The 11,174-nt window shown below is 41.5% G+C and overlaps 1 pseudogene; it reads left to right on the top strand.

The window, feature by feature from the left end:
- Positions 1-8,989: 8,989 nt before the first annotated feature.
- Positions 8,990-9,778, top strand: LOC104673254 (annotated as a pseudogene).
- The last annotated feature ends 1,396 nt before the right edge of the window (positions 9,779-11,174 follow it).

Genomic DNA, 11,174 nt, shown 5'->3' with positions numbered 1-11,174 from the left:
AACCGCCACATCCAGTCACTCCACATGATTTGCCTCTCTTCCTTCATAATGTATCCTGAATTCTTCCAATTTTGTCTCCTTGGCTAACATCATCCCTTCCCCTGGACCTCTGCAATAGCCAAGAGCTGCAAAACTTTCATTTGTGTTTTGATCTGCAGGTAGGTCTCAAGAACTGTGGTCCAGTTGGAATTCTTCCACTGTTAGGTCCTTTAAAGGTCAGTGGGGAAGGCTTATTTATTTTAGTCAGTTCTTCCCTTCATAATTTCAAGAAGGTATCCTGGGAAGAGTTACCTAGGTGTCCACTGCCTATGGTTAGTTAGTATGTGATATGAAGTCATTGCCAAGTCTGGCTGCCTCTCTTGCCTTGCCTTACACATCCCCAACTCTGAATGCTGGGGCCTTGTGAACTCAGACCCACATTGCTGTCATGTGAAGCATGTACTTGCTTCCCCCTTCCTTTCCACCATGACTGTAAGTTTCCTGAGGCCTCTCAGTCATCATTCCTGTTAAGTCTGGGGAACTGTGAGTCAATTAAACCTTGTTTCTTCATAAATTATCCAGTCTTTATAGCAGTGTGAGGATGGACTAATACAGTTCCTGATGAAAAGATGACTTAGTTCTCTCTCTCTCTTTCATGCTCTCTTTCTCCTTCTACTTTTCACCATGGGATGATGCAGCAAGAAGGCCCTTGCCTTTGGACTTCCCAGCCTTCAGGACTATAAGAAATAAATCTCTGTTCTTTATAAATTACCCAGTGCCAAGTATTCTACTTTAGCAACACAAAATAGACTAAGACAGAGGGGCTTCTTTACCAGTTCATCAGATGTAACCAACTATGTATGAAGCACAATGCTGGGCATGGTTTATGCACAAACTGGAACCCCTGCTACTTGGTCATTCAGGAAAGAAATGATAAAGATAGATGACAATAGGCATAGAAAGCCAAATTCAAGACATCTGTAGGAAATACAATTGACAGGATAGGCAACACAGACGTAGGTAAAAGTTAAGGAGGAAATGAAGAGCCGAAGATAACTCCCAGAATTGTAACTCTTTCACTGACCGGCTGGTGATGCCATTTTCTAAAACAGAAGTACAGGCTATTCATGGGAGGAAAAATGAACTCAGTTGTGCTATCGAGAATTTGCTGGACAATGAGATGGAAATACATGTTAAGCACTTTAATATATGGATTCCATGCTCAGGAGAGGCAGATGGGCTTCACTGACAGGTTTCAGATTCTCCAAAGATTAGGCACAATCTACATTGCGGAAAAGACAAGATAAGCATAGTGAGGTGATGAAGTGAATGTCCTCTAGAGACAGACTGAGTCCAAGTCCTGATCTTTCCACTTACTGGTTACTTGGACAAATGATTAACCTCTCTGTGCCTCAGTTTCCTAGTCTATAAAATGAGGATAATAAGAGTACCTACCTCATAACATCATAAAAATGAAAACAGTCTGTTTGTAAAGTGTTTAGGTCAGTATTCAGAACCTAGCAAACATTATGTCTATCTCTTCCAAATAAAAATTTCCTCCAAGGAAGAGAGTTTGAAATGAGAGATGAAGAAAACTGGAATTAGCCATGGTGAATATCAACGTCTTAAGATGTAGGTAAAGAAAAAGGTATTCTTATGTGGGCAAAGAAAGAGGTATTCTTAGAAGAGTGATAAGCAGCAGCTCCAAACGAGCTTTCTTTTCTCAAAAGACACCAAAACTGAGACACTGAGACACAGAGGTGATAAAATATCAAGAACTAACTCCTGGTGCAAGATTCTCTACAACTTTAATGGGCTGTCTCTCAAGTAATTTTTATTTATTTTATTTATTTCTATTTTTATTTTCTTGAGATGGAGTCTTGCTCTGTCACCCAGGCTGGAGGGCAGTGGTGCAATCTCGGCTTACTACAACCTCTACCTCCTGGGATAAAGTGATCCTCCCACTTCAGCCCCCCAAGTACCTGGGACTAGAAGCACATGCCACTGCACCCAGCTGATGGTTTTCTTTTTTGCTTTTTTTTTTTTTTTTGGTTTTTTTTTTTTTTTTTTTTTTTTTGCAGAGACAGGGTCTTGCTATGTTACCCTGGCTGGCCTTGCCCAGACTAGTCTCAATTTCCTAGGCTCAAGCAATCCTCCCACCTGGACAGTGCTGGGGTTACAGGTTTGAGCCGCCATTCTCAGCCTCTCAAGTAATTTTGCAAGTACAGTGTAACATTTTAAGGTTCTATAGCAGTAGAAAAAGGAAAGTATATCTTCAGCTACATTAAAGAGGGAGTATTCAGTAATCCTCATCTACTTATAAAGAAGTTTCATATTTTAACAGTAATTGAGTGTGTTGTATTGGGAGAAATCGTTCTCTCAAGAGAAGTTAAATAACTACTCTGACCATAAAGTAATCTGTCTACCTTATAGATTCTAGGTTGCATAATTAACATTCACAAAGTATTTTAAAGGGAAAATCACTTATGAGCCCTAAGTATTACTATGTAATTAATAATTTCCTAGACTTTATTTGATTAGAGATTACAGATGCAAAATTTGACATACCTGGTATGAAATCAGACTTTTGCTCTCAGCCTCATATTCAGCAATACTCATAGTGTGCTAATGCCATCAAAATGCACGAAAAAATGTACTTTTAAAAATAATTTAGTTTTTGGTAGTTCTCTACTGTTTCTACTCACATTTCCAATATCAAATGTGTAGGAATTTTCCATACCAAACAATTCTCCAATTCTCTGCCCACATCAATTGGGTTTCCTACAGTTCAGCTTAACTGTAGGACACCCAGTTGGCATGGGCAGAGAAGTTACCTGCAGTTACCTGACACTATTTACATGGAGTTAGCATCCGATCTCACAAGTTAAAGGCTCAGTACCACAAGACTTCAGATGCCAGTTGCAAGTTCCCAGGTTACCAAAAATAAAATTCTAAGTACCCCAACAAACTGAATAGACCCCTCCTCTCACCCAAAGTCATTCCATAGTTAACCTGAAAAACTAGATCAGGCTATGATGGAAAAGGAGGGGAGTAAACATACCTCATTATACCCTCCTCCCTTTGGAATTCAGGCACAACTGACCAATATTAACATTAAAACAGAGACCTAAAGACTGACAAAATAGACTCTTTGTAGCAATAAGATACCAACATGACAGATAGCTAACCTTGAAAGGAATCAAAGTATTTTACCCCCAAATATATTTCTTTGACATATTTTGAAATGGCCCTGCAAAGCTGTCTATTGTGGGGAAAATCTACTTTCTGTAGAGAATCCTCTCCCCCTTTCCAGGTCTTTTCCCTGATCCAGGAGAGAATTAACTAAGAGTCTGGCACCTTTTCAAGTCTGACAAAAAAACATGTACAATCTATTCTCTCTGAAGCCTGCTACCTGGAGGCTTCCTCTACATGACAAAAACCTTGTTCTCCACAACCACTTATCTTAACCCAGATACTCCTTTCTATTGATTCCAGGTATTTTTTTTTTTTTTTTTTTTTTAGATGGATTTCACTCTTGTTGCCCAGGCTGGAGTGCAATGGCACGATCTTGGCTCACCGCAACCTCCGCCTCCCGGGTTCAAGCGATTCTCCTGCCTCAGTCTCCCCAGTAGCTGGGATTACAGGCATGTGCCACCACTGGCCAATTTCGTATTCTTAGTTGAGATGGGGTTTCTCCATGTTGGTCAGGCTGGTCTCCAACTCTTGACCTCAGGTGATCCGCCCACCTCGGCCTTCCAAAGTGCTAGGATTACAGGCATGAGCCACTGCACCCATCCTGATTCCAGGTCTTTAGATAATAACTTAGCTTTTTCAACCAATTGCCAATCAGACAATCTTGAATCTACCTATGACCTAGGATATCCCTCTCCCTACAAGTTGCCCCGCCTTTCCAGACCAAACCAGTGTACATCTTACATGTATTGATTGATGTTTTACACTCCCTAAAACATATAAAATCAAGCTATAGTCTGACCACCTCTGGCACGTGTTCTCAGGACCTCCCTGGGGCTATGTCATGGGTCCTGGTCCTCAGATTTGGCTCAGAATAAATCTCTTCAAATATTTTCCAGAGTTTTATTCTTTTCATCATCATCACCAATCACGCATAAGTCGGGGTTTTCCACAACCCCTTCCTCAGATTCAGTAATTTGCTAGAATGGCCACCGAACTCAGGAAAGTATTTTACTTACAATTACCAATTTATTATAAAGACTTCAAATCAGGAACAGCCAAATGGAAGAGGCATAAGGAAGGGTATGGAGGCAGGGGCACAAAGCTTCCACGCCCTGTGTGCACACCACCCTCCCAGCACCTTCATGTGTTCACCAACTCAGAAGCTCTTCAAACTTTGTCATTTAGGGGGTTTTATGGCAGTTCCACTATGTAGGCATGGTTGATAAATCACTGGTCATCAGTGACAGGACTCTGTCTCCAGCATCTCTCTCTCTCCTCCCCAGAAGTCCTGAGCGGGGGCTGAAACTTTCACAAGGTTAGTTGCTCTGGCAATCAGCCCCTATCCTGAAGCTATTGAGGGGTTCCCCAAAAGTCACCTTAGTATGGTTGGAAAAGACTTATTATGAATAACAAAAAATGCTCTTATTTTTACCACTAGGGAACATGTCTAAGTCATGCAGCACCAAAGCATGTTACTGGTGGCGAATTCATACAGGTAGATAGTAATCTCAATTCTTGCCTTCTCAGAAGAAAGAATTTGACCCAGGTGGCATAAGGCAGAGTGAAAGACCAAGACAAGTTTTAGAGGAGGAGTAAAAGTTTATTAAAAAGTTTTAGGCAGGGATGAAAGAAAGTAAAGTACATTTGGAAGAGGGCCAAGTGGGAGAAGTGAGAGAGTCAAACACCATGCCCTGTTAGACCTTTGGCCTGGGGTCTTATACAATGACACGCTTCCAGAGGGTTGCGTCCTTCTCCCCTGATTCTTCCCTTGGGGTGGGCTGTCCGCATGCACAATGGCCTGCCAGCACTAGGGAGGGACTGCATGCACTGATCCTGTGTTTACTGACATTGTGTCCATGCTCATTTGAAGCATTTTTCCCTTACCAGTCGAGGGTTTAAACACCACCGTTTTGCCTCTTAATGTGCATGCTTGAGCCCACCCACCCAACTTCTGAGATCTCACCTGGAAGCAGCTAGTCACTAGTTTCAGGTGTTTCCTATCTATTGGGAGACTGCCTTTCCCTGGCACTGGCTAATAAACGATTATTTAGAGAGAAAGTTATCAACTGCATGACCATCATCTGATGGGCACCTGATGTTCCTGGTTGGGTGGAGGGTAGGGAGGCCTCTCATGCCCTGCTCATATCTGCCAACCTATAGTAACACTATCGCCCCTATCGTTCGGGAAGTTCCAAGGGTTTTAGAAGTTCCATGTCAGGAACTGGGGACAAAGATCAAATACATATTTCTTATTTATCACAGGAAGAAAAAGAAAAGAAGGCTAGGAATTACTTGCAAAAGGAAGCTTTCTCAGTCTTTCCGTTTTCTAAAGACCTGGTTGCATTTCCCCAAAATTATTTAAGAAGGGGCCTTTAATTGCAAATATGCTAATTATAAACTGAAAGTAAGTATTTATTGTGTAGCATGGTGCATTTGAGCTTTAGTAAGTTTTAGATTAAATCTAAATACACAGTGTCTTAATTTAATTTAAATTAAATTAAGATTTAAATTAATTTAAATCTGCTTCCCCAAGAATCAGATTTTGAAACAAGAATTCGAGTGCAAGTAATTTATTTGGGATGCACAAGGAAACCATCTGGGAAGTGAAGAAATGGGACAAAGAAGTAAAGGCAACTAATAGAGGGTGTGTCCTCGAGCCTAGCTACCACTGGCTTGGTGTGATATAAAACCATGAGCCTCAGAATTATCCCTACAGGAGCTGTGATATTTATCCACCAATTCCCATCACCCATTGATGGAGGGCTGCTCCTAGGGGTGGTAATTTCTGAGCATTTCCTTTGGTGCCTGCAGGATTCAAAAGTCCTTAGGCACAAAGGTGCAGATATTGGCGGGTGGAAGTCTTGAAAGCCAAGGGGAAGGGAGCGTACAGTGTCAAAGATAACAGAAAATCAAAATCAGAAAGAACAATTGCCTTTGGTTTTCTCAAATAGAATGTAGTTTTTCTGTTGCCTTTCGTGCAAAACCTCCTCAAAATTTTTCTATCTTCTCTGTCTCTGATCCTTCTTCTCTCATTGTGTCTTCAATACACTCTAATCAAGCTCTGTACCCACCATTCCACCAGAACTGTTCTTGTCAAGGTCACCAGTAATCCACAAGATGCTAAATTCAATGGTCAATTCTTAGTCCTCATCTTACTGGTCCTATTACTAGCATTGATTGATTGATTGATTGAAACAGGGTCTCACTCTGTTGCCAAAGCTGGAGTGCAGTGGCACACTCATGGCTCATAGCAGCCTCAACCGCTCCTCCCACCTCATCCTCCCAGGTAGCTGGTACCACAGGCGTAGAGATGGGGTCTCCGTATGTTGCTCAGGGACAATAAACTGGTCTCAGACTCCTACACTCAAATGATCCTCTTGCCTTAGCCTCCCAAAGTACTGGGATTACAGGCGTGGGCCACCACACCTGGCTCTATTTAACCCCGTTGTTTGCTTCCTCCTCCTCTGAGCACTTTCCTTAACTGGCTTTCATGACATCATAGATCTTGGTTTTTTTGTTTCCCTTCTGTCTCATGGGCTGCTGCTTTTTCAGACTCTCTCCTAATTTTTGGGGCTTCTTAAAATTGGAGTACCCAGGACTCAGAACCTATGTACACTTCTCTATCTCAGCCATTCCCTTTGTGCTGTCATCTAGTCACATGACTTTTAACTGTGATCTATATATTTACTTGCAAATGTTTATCTCCAACCCTGACCTCTCTACTGATCTCCTGACATATATTTAACTGTATACTAGATATTTTCACTTAAATGTCCAAAAGATCTTTCAAACTTGGTTTGCCCCAAAACAAATTCCTGATCTTTCCTCTAAAACTTGGTCCTCATGCAATCTTGCTCATCTCAGTCGATGACAACTCTACCTTTTCGGTGGCTTAGGCCAAAAACCTTGGAATTATCCTTGACTCCCCTCTTCATTCTATACCACATCTAATTTATAGCAATCGTCTGTTACCTCTATCTTCAAAATATATTCAGAACTGGAACAGTTCTCCAGCAAGTGCCATATCCAAGCTACCATCATCTCTGAATAATTGCAAGAATCTCTTAGCTGGCTTCCCTCGGAGGAGCCAGAGGGATCTCTTTAGAATGCTAAATAAGGTCATATCACTTCCTGGCTCAAAAACTCTTTAATAATACCCCAAATCATTTGGAGTGAAATCATTCAGAACAAAAGCCAAAATCTATTGTTGTTGTGTTTTCTTGAGACAGAGTCTCGCTTTGTCACCCAGGCTGGAGTGCAGTGGTGCAATCTCAGCTCACTGCAACCTCTGCTTCCCAGGTTCAAGCGATTCTCTTGCCTTGGCCTCCCCAAGTAGTTGGCATTACAGGCATGTGCCACCATGCCTGGCTAATTTTTTTGTATTTTTAGTAGAGACAGGGCTTCACCATGTTGGCCAGGCTGGTCTCAAATTCTTGACCTCAAGAGATCCACCCTCCTCGGCCTCCCAAAGTGCTGGGATTACGGGCGTGAGCCACCGCACCCAGCCAAAAGCCAAAATCTTTAGAATGGCATGTAAGGCTCTAAGCAACAGTCCCCCGTCACCTCTCCAACCCCATCTCTTATCACTGTACCCCATATTCCTATTGACTCCAGTGATATTGGTCTTTGCAGTTCCTTGGACATTCCAGACACTTTCATGTGAGGGTTCTTACCCTTGTTGTTCCCTCTGCCAAGGGCTCACTAACTCACCTTCTTTGCTCAAACGTCATCTTAGCAGTGAGACCTTCCTTGTCCACTCTCCTTTTTTTTTTTCCCATTCCTGTGTGTTTCAGACGACCAACCTTTCAAGATCTAACCCCACACTCCCTTCCAGCACTCCCCATCTCCCTTCCTTGATTGGTTCTTCTCCATAGCACTTATTATTTTCTAACATGCTGGATATTTTACTGATTATTTTGTTCATTGTCTCGTCACTAGATTACAAATTCCACTCAGCAAGAGTTTCTGCCAATTTTGTCACTGCTCAAAGCCTAGAACAGTACCTGGCACATAGTGGCTACCCCGCAAATATTTTACCTTGTTAACTAAATGGTTTAATTAATTAAACTTATTGACCTCATTAACTCGTTAACTAACAGCAAATGATGAAGACTGAAGTAGTTTGAGAAGTGACTGGAAGGTAAGGAATATGAGACTGATCATATTCCTTTTTTCTTTTTTTCTGAGACAGGATCTTACTGTCACTGCATTCAGGCAGGAGTGCAGTGGCACAATCATAGCTTGCTGCAGCCTCAACCTCCCAGGCTTAAGTGATCCTCCCACCTCAATCTCCTAAACGGCTGGGACTACAGGCATGCACCACCACAGCTAACTAATTTTAACATTTTTTTGTAGAGACGAGTCTCATTATGTTGCCCAGGCTGGTCTCAAACTCCTAGGCTCAAGAAATCCTCTCACTTTGGCCTCTGTTAAGTGCTGGGATTATAGGTGTGAACCACCACATCCAGCCAAAAACAACACTTTTAAGAAGCTTGGGGCTGGGTGTGGTGGCTTACGCCTGTAATTCTAGCACTTTGGGAGGCCAAGGCAGAAGGATCTCCTGAGGTCAGGAGTTCAAGAGTAGCCTGGCCAAAATGATGAAACCCTGTCTCTACTAAAAATGCAAAAATTAGGTGGGCATGGTTGCACACACCTGTAATCCCAGCTATTTGGGAGGCTGAGGCAGGAGAATTGCTTGAACCCAGGAGGCGGAGGTTGCAGTGAGCCAAGATCATGCTACTGCACTCCTGCTTGGGCAATAGGGTGAGAATACATCTAAAAAAAAAAAAAGAAAGAAAGAAAAGAAGAGTCCATTATGGTCGCTTCTGCCCTGAGGAGGATGAGGAAGCCCTCACAAGCAAAACTGCTGCCCAGATCGGCCATCCAAGCCCTTGTAGGGCTGGTGCGGCCGCTGGTCTTGGCGCTCCTGCTCGTGTCTGCCACTCTATCCAGTGTTGTATCACGGACTGATTCACTGAGCCAAACTGTACTTAACTCAGATATTTCTACCCCAAATGTGAATGCTTTAACACATGAAAAACAAACCAAACCTTCTATTTCCCAAGTCAGTACCACCCTCCCTCCTACAACCAGTACTGCGAAAAGTGGAGGAGCATCTGTGGCTGCTCATCCCTCCCCTACACCTCTGTCTCAAGAGGAAGCTGATAACAATGAAGATCCTAGCATAGAGAAGGGGGATCTTCTCATGCTGAACAGTTCTCCATCCACAGCCAAAGACACTCTGGACAGTGGTGATTACGGAGAACCAGACTATGGCTGGACCACGGACCCCAGGGATGACGACGAGTCTGATGACACCTTGGAAGAAAACAGGGATTACACAGAAATTGAACAGTCAGTGAAATCTTTTAAGATGCCATCCTCAAATATAGAAGAGGAAGACAGCCATTTCTTTTTTCATCTTATTAATTTTGCTTTTTGCATTGCTATTGTCTACATTACATATCACAACAAAAGGAAGATTTTTCTTCTGGTTCAAAGCAGGAAATGGCGTGATGACCTTTGTTTCAAAACAGTGGAATACCATTGCCTAGATCACAATGTTAATGAGGCAATGTCTTCTTTGAAGATTACCAATAATTATATATATATATATATATATATTTTTTTTTTTTTTTTTTTTTTTTTTTGAGGCGGAGTCTCGCTCTGTCGCCCGGACTGGAGTGCAGTGGCCGGATCTCAGCTCACTGCAAGCTCCGCCTCCCGGGTTCCCGCCATTCTCCTGCCTCAGCCTCCCGAGTAGCTGGGACTACAGGCGCCCGCCACCTCGCCCGGCTAGTTTTTTGTATTTTTAGTAGAGACGGGGTTTCACCGTGTTAGCCAGGATGGACTCGATCTCCTGACCTCGTGATCCGCCCGTCTCGGCCTCCCAAAGTGCTGGGATTACAGGCTTGAGCCACCGCGCCCGGCCAATAATTATATTTTTTAAAGTCCTGTGATTTGAGTTTGCTTATTATGTAATTTTATTTGCTTGACTTTTTATATGATATTGTGCCAATGTTTGACATACGCAATTGGTACTTAAATGAGAGGTGGGTCTCTCTTTTGCCTTGGTGCTTTGGAAATTAAATGTCACAAACAAGAAGTATATAATGTTTTATCTGTACTTTTAGAGGTGAGTTTAATCAGGTGTCCAAAATGCGAGCTAAGCATTACCTTATATTTACACTGTTAGTTTTTATTGTTTTAGATTTATTGTGCTTCTTTTGGAAGTATTAGTGATGCTACTTTTAAAAGTTCCCAAACTTGTAACTAAATTGTAACATATCTGTTACTGACTCATATTCATTCTCTGCCATTCAAATACTATTTTTTAACCACACATTTTTTTGTGGTCCCAAACTGTAATGTACAAGGATATGTGTGATAATGCTTTGCATTTGAGTAATATTTTTTTTTCCTTCCAAGAAAACTGCTTTGGATATTTTTAGATAATTTAAACATAATTTAGGATAATGATATTGCTCAATCTGACCACAATTTTAGGTAAAACATTAAATGTGTCAAGAAATCTTGCAACATAGATTCTGCAGCTTGCAGTGGACATAGATAAAATGTTACAGAGATACTATTTTTTTTTGGTTTGAATTACTATATTAAATTTAGAAGTGGAAACTGTGGTAAAATATTACATACATGTACAGTTGCCTTTAGTTAGCAATTGATTGTAGCTATTGATTGGGTTCCTCTAAGGTTTCAAGCATTGAGCAGAGTTTAAAATTATATCACATTTGTTTACTTCATTTATTATTTTACAGTAAATCTGAATAAATCTTAGGGGCCATTATCACTTAAATAATACTGTATCTAGGTATTGCAAATTAAAATTATACCTGAATGAAGTTGTTTGTATACATAAAGTATATTTGTGTACAATGACCTTTTTCCTCCACACTTGTTTTCCTTTGTTTTTGTTTTTTATGGCAACTGGAAATTATTTACTATATTTCATTTGTGTCTATCATAAAGAACTGATCAAT

This window comes from Rhinopithecus roxellana, chromosome 8 (genome assembly GCF_007565055.1).
Source record: "Rhinopithecus roxellana isolate Shanxi Qingling chromosome 8, ASM756505v1, whole genome shotgun sequence".
NCBI classification, from domain to species: domain Eukaryota; kingdom Metazoa; phylum Chordata; class Mammalia; order Primates; family Cercopithecidae; genus Rhinopithecus; species Rhinopithecus roxellana.
The sequence above is the reverse complement of the archived record's forward strand: the minus strand, read 5'-3'. Positions and strand labels throughout refer to the sequence as shown.